Source organism: Echinops telfairi, unplaced genomic scaffold, assembly GCF_000313985.2.
Source record: "Echinops telfairi isolate 266 unplaced genomic scaffold, ASM31398v2 ScPeMD7_1;HRSCAF=3_0, whole genome shotgun sequence".
Lineage (NCBI taxonomy): Eukaryota > Metazoa > Chordata > Mammalia > Afrosoricida > Tenrecidae > Echinops > Echinops telfairi.
In genome coordinates this window covers 5,994,164-6,002,066 of record NW_022103896.1, presented here as the reverse complement: position 1 = coordinate 6,002,066, position 7,903 = coordinate 5,994,164, and the positions used below count along the sequence as shown (strand labels likewise).

The 7,903-nt window shown below is 45.4% G+C and overlaps 1 non-coding gene across 1 annotated transcript; it reads right to left on the bottom strand.

The window, feature by feature from the left end:
- Positions 1 to 4,124: 4,124 nt before the first annotated feature.
- LOC115869012 lies at positions 4,125 to 4,248 on the bottom strand. Its single transcript, XR_004045938.1, has one exon. It is a non-coding gene; the product is annotated as a U6atac minor spliceosomal RNA (small nuclear RNA).
- Between the last annotated feature and the right edge of the window lie 3,655 nt (positions 4,249 to 7,903).

Sequence of the window (7,903 nt, the reverse complement as noted above, 5' to 3'; positions counted from 1 at the left end):
TGTGAAACCTTGATAAATTATCATTTATTATTATTTTCATATCTTACACCAACTTGTCTCCCTTCACTAACGCTGCTGTTGTTTGTCTGGCAGGGGAGGGGGCGGGGTTGTTATGCTGCGATCATTATGATTGGTTCCCTCTTCTTTCCCTCCTTTCCCCACCTCCCCCCTACCCTTTTGGTATTGCTACTCCCATTTCTGCTCCTGAGGAGTGTATCTGACCTGGACTCTATGTTTCATGAGCTCTGATCTGTAGCAGTGTACATTCTCTGGTCTAGTCAGTAATGGAAAGTAGGACTGGGTTCATGATAATGGGGGGACGCCTTAACCAGAGGAATATTGCATACTTCATCGGGTGCTACATTGTACTCTGGTTGACTCAACCCTTCCTTGTGACCCTTCTGTGAGGGAATGTCCTATTGTCTACAGATGGGCTTGGGTCTCTGCTCCAACCCCCCGTGGTTCTCAGCATTATGTTCTTTGTTTGTTTGTTTTTGGGTGTTCTGGTGCCTGTAACCTAATTCCGTCAACATCTCATGATCACGCAGGCTGGTGTGCTTCTTCCATGTGGGCTTGTTGCTTCTTTGCTAGATGCTCGCTTGTTTACCTTCAAGTCTTTAAGACGTTATATCTTTTGATAGCTGGCACCATCAGCTTTCTTTACCACATTTGCTTATGCACCATTTTGTCTTCGATCGTGCCGGAAAGTGAGCATCACGGAATGCCAGGAGGTAGAACATAGAGTCCTTGTGTTGAGGCAGAGCTTGAGCAGAGGCCCCACGTCTGTCCACTTCCTCAATGTGTTGCCATATAACTATGTTCATAGGCCCATACCTCTATTGTTAAATTAATGTCTTTACGTATGTACGCACTGATGTTTATACCTCTACCCATAGCTTTGTTCCCTGGATCTTTCCTCTGTTATCTTTCACCTTCCGCCTGCTCACCCTTCGTCTGCCTCTTAGTAATTCTCAGCTAGATTGCTGTTGCTCCAGCTCCACCGGGATCTCTACTTCTTCCTCATTGTTTGTTTTCATTTCATAGTTGGTCCCCTGTACATGGCATTGTTTGCTCACTGCTCCCTTCCCTTGCCTCCTCCTCCCCCAAAGTCCCTCCAGGACCATCGAGCCTGTTGCTTTCTCCCCAGGCTTGCTTCTCGTGGCTATCTTCTATAGGTGGGCAAAACAACAATAATGGAGACAGAACAAAGAGAAAATAAAAGATTGAAGAAAAAGATAAGCAAAAACCCCAAAAAAGTGTATATAATTTCAGATATGTCCACTGACCTTTATGACTATCTCCCCACTGGTTCTGGGGGGTTCCTGGAACTGCCCCTCCTTCCCTGAAGTCTATTTTGGGGGCTACTCTGGGGCTTTGTGGCTTGGCTTTGCTACCATTGCTGATCTGTTATGTTCCCTTCTTGGTTTGCCCCGCTGTGGGGGATTCAGACTAGACTAACACCCTGCTGTGTGTCCGCAGTATTGTCCTCTGTCCTGGTGTGCTCCAGGGAGGGGGCATCATGTCTCGAGCTGTTGTCAGCCCTCCGGTCCTCCCTGTGCCATAGCAGCTCCATGCAGGGACTTTGTCCTCCGGGGCTTGGTGTGCCAATGTGGGGTCTAGACCCTCACTCTCTCTTTTTCCTTCTTGGTTTGCTTCTGTGTGGGCGTGGCAGGTCAGACCCTCTCCCCAACCTGTAGGTTTAGTGTTGTCCTCTGTGGCACATACTTCTAGGGAGGGGTCAGTTTGGTTCTGATTGGGGCCGGCCTTGTAGCCACTCTGTTCATGCGTTGCTCTGTGTGGTTACGTTGCCCTCATGGTTTGGTGCACTGTGGTGGGGTCTGCATGCACACTCCCAATTCTGTGGAGACATAACCAATACTCTCCCCCCTGGGTGGGTTAGTGCCCTGCTCCCCCAGTGCCATCGTCTCCTTTCTTTCCCCTCTTTTCTCCCTTCCTGTCCTCCCTTTCCCATTCTGTATGTTGGAATGGCATGTACATCCTTGGGTCTGACCTGTCTTCCACCTGGCTGTCTGAACCTCAACCCGTATAGTGTGAGATAACTGGCTTTTCTTCTATACTGCTGTGCTGATTATAGTTATCTCCATGGACTCATGTCCTACTTGTCTTTTAGTGATTGGCTAATTTCCCCTGGCACAATTTCCTCCAACTCTTCCCAGGAGGCACTGTGCTTCCTGCAGTCATCAGTGCATTTTAGTGATGTATAGTGCTCCATTGTGTGTATGTGCCAGTTTTCTAATCCACCCATCTATCGATGGGAATTCAGGTTGTTTCCAATTCTTTGTGATTGTAAATTGCACCACAATAAACATTGGAGTGCAGATGACTCGTCGTAGTCTATTTCTTACCTCTTTTGGGTATATGATCCATAAAGGGATTTCTGGATTGTAAGGTAGCTCAATTTCCATTTGCTTTAAACATCACAAGATCACTTTCCACAGTGGCTGTATGTATCTACACGACCACCAGCAGTGAAAGAGAGTTCCTATTTTACCACATCCCCTTCAGGATTTGTTGCTCAAAAGCCGTGGTTAGCTTCAAGCCTTTAAGACCCCAGATGCTGTATCTTTTGATAGCTGGGCACCATCAGCTTTCTTCCCCCCACTTGCTTATGCACACATTTGTGTCCAGCGATTGAATTGAGAAAGTGAGCATCATGGAATGTCAGTTTAATGGAACAAAGTGTTCTTGCATTGAGGGAGTACTTGAGTGGAGGCCCAATGTCTGTCTGCTATCTTAATACTAAACCTATAAATGTATGCACATAGATCTATTTCCCCATCATCATATATAAATATATTTACATATGTATATGCCTGCATTTAGGCCTCTGTATACGCCCTTTGCCTCCTAGTTCTTTCCTCTATTTCTTTTCCTTTCCTCTTGTCCCATTATCATGCTCAGCCTTCATTTGGGTTTCAGTAATTCCTCTCGGTTACATTGCCCTTGGTCACTCCCTACACCAGGCCTCCCGCACCCTCCTTGCCATTGGTTTTGAATCACTCATTGTTCCCTTGTCCCTGGGTTGGTTAACACCACTTCCTTTCCCCCACCTCCCACTCTCCCATGTCCCCTCGGAACCATCGGTCCCATTGCTTTCTTCTCCACATAGCTCAGAAGCAACAAAGCCCACATGAAAGAAGTATAGCATCCTGTGTGATCACGAGGTGTTGAAGGGATCAGGTAGCAGACAGCAAAGAACAAAAAGAAAATCATCATTGTATGCTCACCTTCCCCATACAAATGCTGAAGACAAATGTGTACATAAGCAAGTATGGTGAAGAAGGCTGATGGTGCCCAGCTATCAAGAGATATAGCATCTGGAGTCTTCGAGGCTTGAAGGTAAACAAGCAGCCATCTAGCCCAGAAACAACAAAGCCCACATGGAAGAAGCACACCTGCCTGTGTGATCACGAGGTGTCGAAGGGATCAGGTATCAAGCACCAAAACACAAAAAAGCATATCGTAGTGAATGAAGGGGAGTGAGGGGTGGAGACCCAAGGCCCATCTGGAGCAACTGGACATCCCTTTGCAGGGGATGGGGGAGGAGATGAGTCAGTCAGGGTGCAGTGTATCACTGATAAAACATACAACTTTCCTCTAGTTCTTAAAGCCTTCCTCCCCACCCACTATCATGATCCCAATTCTGCCTTGCAAACCTGGCTAGAGCAGAGGATGTACAGATAGGAAATGGAATCATAAGGAATCCAGGACAGATGAACCTCTCAGGACCAGTGGTGAGAGTAGCGATACCAGGAAGGTGGAGAGAAGGTGGGGTAGAAAGGGGGAACCAATTACAAGGATCTACATATAACCTCCTCCTTGGGGGGAATGGACAACAGAAAAGTGGGTGATGGAAGACGTCAGGCAGTGTTAGATATGATAAAATAATAATAAATTATAAATTATCAAGGGTTCATGAGGGAGGGGAGAACGGGGAGGGAGGGAAATAAGCGAGGAGCTGATACCAAGGGCTCAAGTAGAAAGCAAATTTTTGAGACTGATGATGGCAACAAATGTATAAATATGCTTGACACATGGATGGATGTATGGATTGTGATAAGAGTTGTATGAGCCCCCAATAAAATTATTTAAATAATAATAATAAAAAGCCATGATAAATGCCACAAAGTAGGTGGCAAAGCCTTAACCATATGCATGTTTTAGGCCCGAGGGCATCTTCCATCCTTGTCAAAGGGAGTGCTAACCTTCTCTCCTTTCCTACGACACTGTCCACATCCTTTTATAAGGTCTCTACAGTTGATGTGCATCCCCTTATTAATCACAAGAAATGCCAATGAGAGAGAGAGCGAGAGAGCCGGGGGAGAGAGATACTGATATACAGGTCCTTTGACTCTTAACTTACAAGAAATTTACCTGAGAAAAAATTTCAAACTTTAAGCATGGGCTTTCTCATCTGTCCAATGAGAACGCCAAGTCCTTGATCCTGGTCCTCGGAGGAGCATTGACGTGAGGCCATCTGGGGAAAGATGAGAGACGGAATGTCTCAGGCAAAAAGAGCTCTGGCTGGTCTTTGCACTTTCTCCGTCTTCCCTCCCCCTTTCTTCTCATTTCTTCCTTATTTTTGCACGTCTCTACTTTCAAAATTACAACAGTAATCTAATGGAGTTTGAGTTAGACTTTGGGCTGTTAAGCACAAAATCAGTGGTTCAAACCCCCTGATTTCTCTGAGGGAAGAACAAGAGGCTGTCAGCTCCCTAGACGCACAGTCTTGGAAACCCTAGGTCACTAGAAGCTGGAATCTGCTTGATGGCGGTGGGTTCGCTTGGGTTATTGATCACCCCTCCCTGGTATTTAAGGCCCTCCTATGAATGATTTGGCATTTAAAAAATCATTCTTTTGGCGGCCCTGCTTGATATTATTTTTTTAACCTGGGAAATAGTAATGGTTTCTGCAAATGTTTTCTATTCTTCCTTTATATGAAAGGACTTTCAAACAGTTTATGAAAATGGCCCAACAATCCTTCTACTTGGTGTTTTTGCTGAGAAGTGAGACCTACCATAACACAGATGTACATATGTGCACCCTGCGTTCACAGAAGCACTGCTCACAAGAGCAAAAGTATCAAAACAAGCTACCTGTAAATGCCCGTCAGTGGAAGAATGGATAAACCAACTTTGGAGTCTACACACAAGTAATACTCCAGTCATGGAGTCAATTCCAACTCACAGGGACCCTATGGGACAGAGCAAAAGTGCCCTTGTGGGTTTCTGAGACTGCAGAAAGCCTCAGCTTTTCCCCACAAAGTGGCTGGTGGTTTTGAACTACTGTTCTTGTGGTTATGCATAATCCTGTATTCCATCAGGGCTCTTCCCAATGCAATACTAACTTTTATTAAATAATGAGGATAGGCCTACAAAACTCCTCACATCACAGATGGATTTGGAGGACATGCTGAGTAAAATGGGTCAGTCACCAAATGTCATATGAGACCACTATTATAAAATGTCAAGGGCAGTTTCGACACTAAAGGAGGCCTTTTCTCATGGTTACTAGGGTTGGGTAGGGAAGGGAGAGGACATCATGGGTTAGAGACTAGACACACATAAACTTGACTAAGAAGGAGGGTGAAATCAATAAGGGGAGAGTTAGCCACAACTGTTAGAGGCAGGAGACGACACAGGGAGATGTGCACGAGTTAAAGGCAATGGAGGGAAATACTGTTCATTGCATGCACAATCTCACAACAATAATGGTCCATGAGTAGATGCTTGGCTAGATTCCCAGGCTGAATGGAGGTGGGAGAAAGAGTGGATTTATGCCCATAAATATGTATCAGTTTGACAGGGGCTGTTTGTATATGGGTGTTTACTTTTGCTGCAAATACATCCATGAATGTGGTAGAGCATTCTGGGAACAAACTTATGAAAATTTCCCTGACATAACAAAGACCTTGAGGAAATGAGTCATGGGACCTGGAGAATCAGCATCATAGTCTCAAGGACACCAAGGTCAATGGGCATAACACTGCTAACAAAGACAAGGTTAAACAGGCTCCTTTTATAAGCAGTGGCTGGGCTCATAACAGCTCATAAGTGACCATGGGAGGGCCAACTGTTGGTGTCTCTCTGTCTCAAAGAGAGTGGTAAAAATAAAAGATTGATGGAAACAATTAGCCCAGTGGAGTAATGGACTAAGGCAGTGGTTCTTAACCTTTCTAATGCCATGACCCTTTAATACAGTTCGTCATGCTGTGGTGATCCCCCAACCATAACATTATTTTTGTTCCTACTTCATTACTGTAATTTTGCTACTGTTATGAATCGGGCAACCCCTGTGAAAGGGTCATTTGATCCCCAAAGGGGTCGCACCCACGGGTTGAGAACCACTGGACTAAAGGAACATCAGTCTCCTTGGATCTGAGATCAGAAAGAGTACATGGTTCCCAGCTACACTAAACACTACTCTGAAAGGACCATTGGTAGAGGGAAAGAAAAGTGTGAAATAAAACTCAGCGTCACAGAAGGGACCAGCCTTAGTGGTCAGATAGAAACTGTGGGACTCCTGAGACTATGATCCTTTGTCACCATTCAGGCCTGGAATGGAAACCACACCCCTGGCTTAGTGTTCAGCCAAACAATCATATGAGACAGGAGCACGCCAGGTAGGTACACATGCCTTAGAATGATCCTTCAGTTGAGATCGAAAGGGCAGCATTTCATCAAGCACAGCGTTCCGAAGGGTTGGGAGAGACAGAGGACCAGCAAGAGGACACACAGGGAGGAATGGGGAGAGGAGCCGGTACGTGGAGGGTGTGCGGTGAAGGAGTCCTCGCAAGATATGCACAAACGGCCGTGGGTCAAGCTGCTGATCTGCCCCCGCTCACCGTCACCCAATTCACAACAAATTCTTGTAAGATAATGTTCCCTGAGAGATGGAATGAAAAGTTAACAGCATTGCTTTCCACTTTTTTTTTTTTTTGACCCTCCTCATACTTGGGCTTCTTTCTGAGATTCTTGTTTATCGCTGCCGACTTTTCTCTTCCTGCCTTCCACACCTCTTCATTTTTATGTCTTCTGGGGGAATGCCTTAACCTAATTCTTCAGCAGCACGGACTCTGTAATCAATACTCCCTTTATTTCCATGATTACAGGGAGACGACTTCAATGATAAGGGAGCTGGGATTCCCCCCTTTGCCTTCTTTCGTTAGGATGATTTGAAAGTCTGCCTCCGCTGGCACAGGTGGCAGCAGCTCGCCTATTCCTCTTTGACCCGATGAAATCGTTCAGGGAAAGGAGCTCTCATGGGTCATGATTGCTATAGGGAGAGGCCTCTGCCTCATTCCTTATAATTGGTAAAAATAAACTCAGGCTCTCTCAGGCGGTCCCGGGCAGAGACAAAAATAGCCTGTCCGTAGTAAAAGGTGGAAAGATGGAAAACGAAAGGGGTGAAAGGAAGAAGCAATCCTGAAAGGAAAAGCAGCACTGGTGACTGGCAGCACCACGGTCCCACTCTTAACCAATGGGGGCCTGGAGCCCAGAGACGAGGTGAACCGATAGTGTGAGGAGGCAGAGCCAGGAAGGAACTAGGGAGACTTGGACCCCCTCATCATCCCAAACACATCACAGACCCCGTATCTACCCCACCTGCTCCGTGCTTTCACTAAATTGAAAAGGAAGAAAAATGAGATTTTTTAAAAAGTAGGGTTATGTCCGATTAAATGGCTGTTTTTTTTTAACTGAACTCCTGATTATATTATAGTTTATTAATCTCATTTCTTCTGATTTTCAATTTCTCCGCTGGTAAAATGTCCTACTGTTATTTCGATTAAAATCTGGAATAATCTGAATCTAGCTCATCAGAGCCACTTTGCTTTATTACAGAGTTTGGGTTTAGAATTTTTCCCTTTTTGGTTTACTTTCTT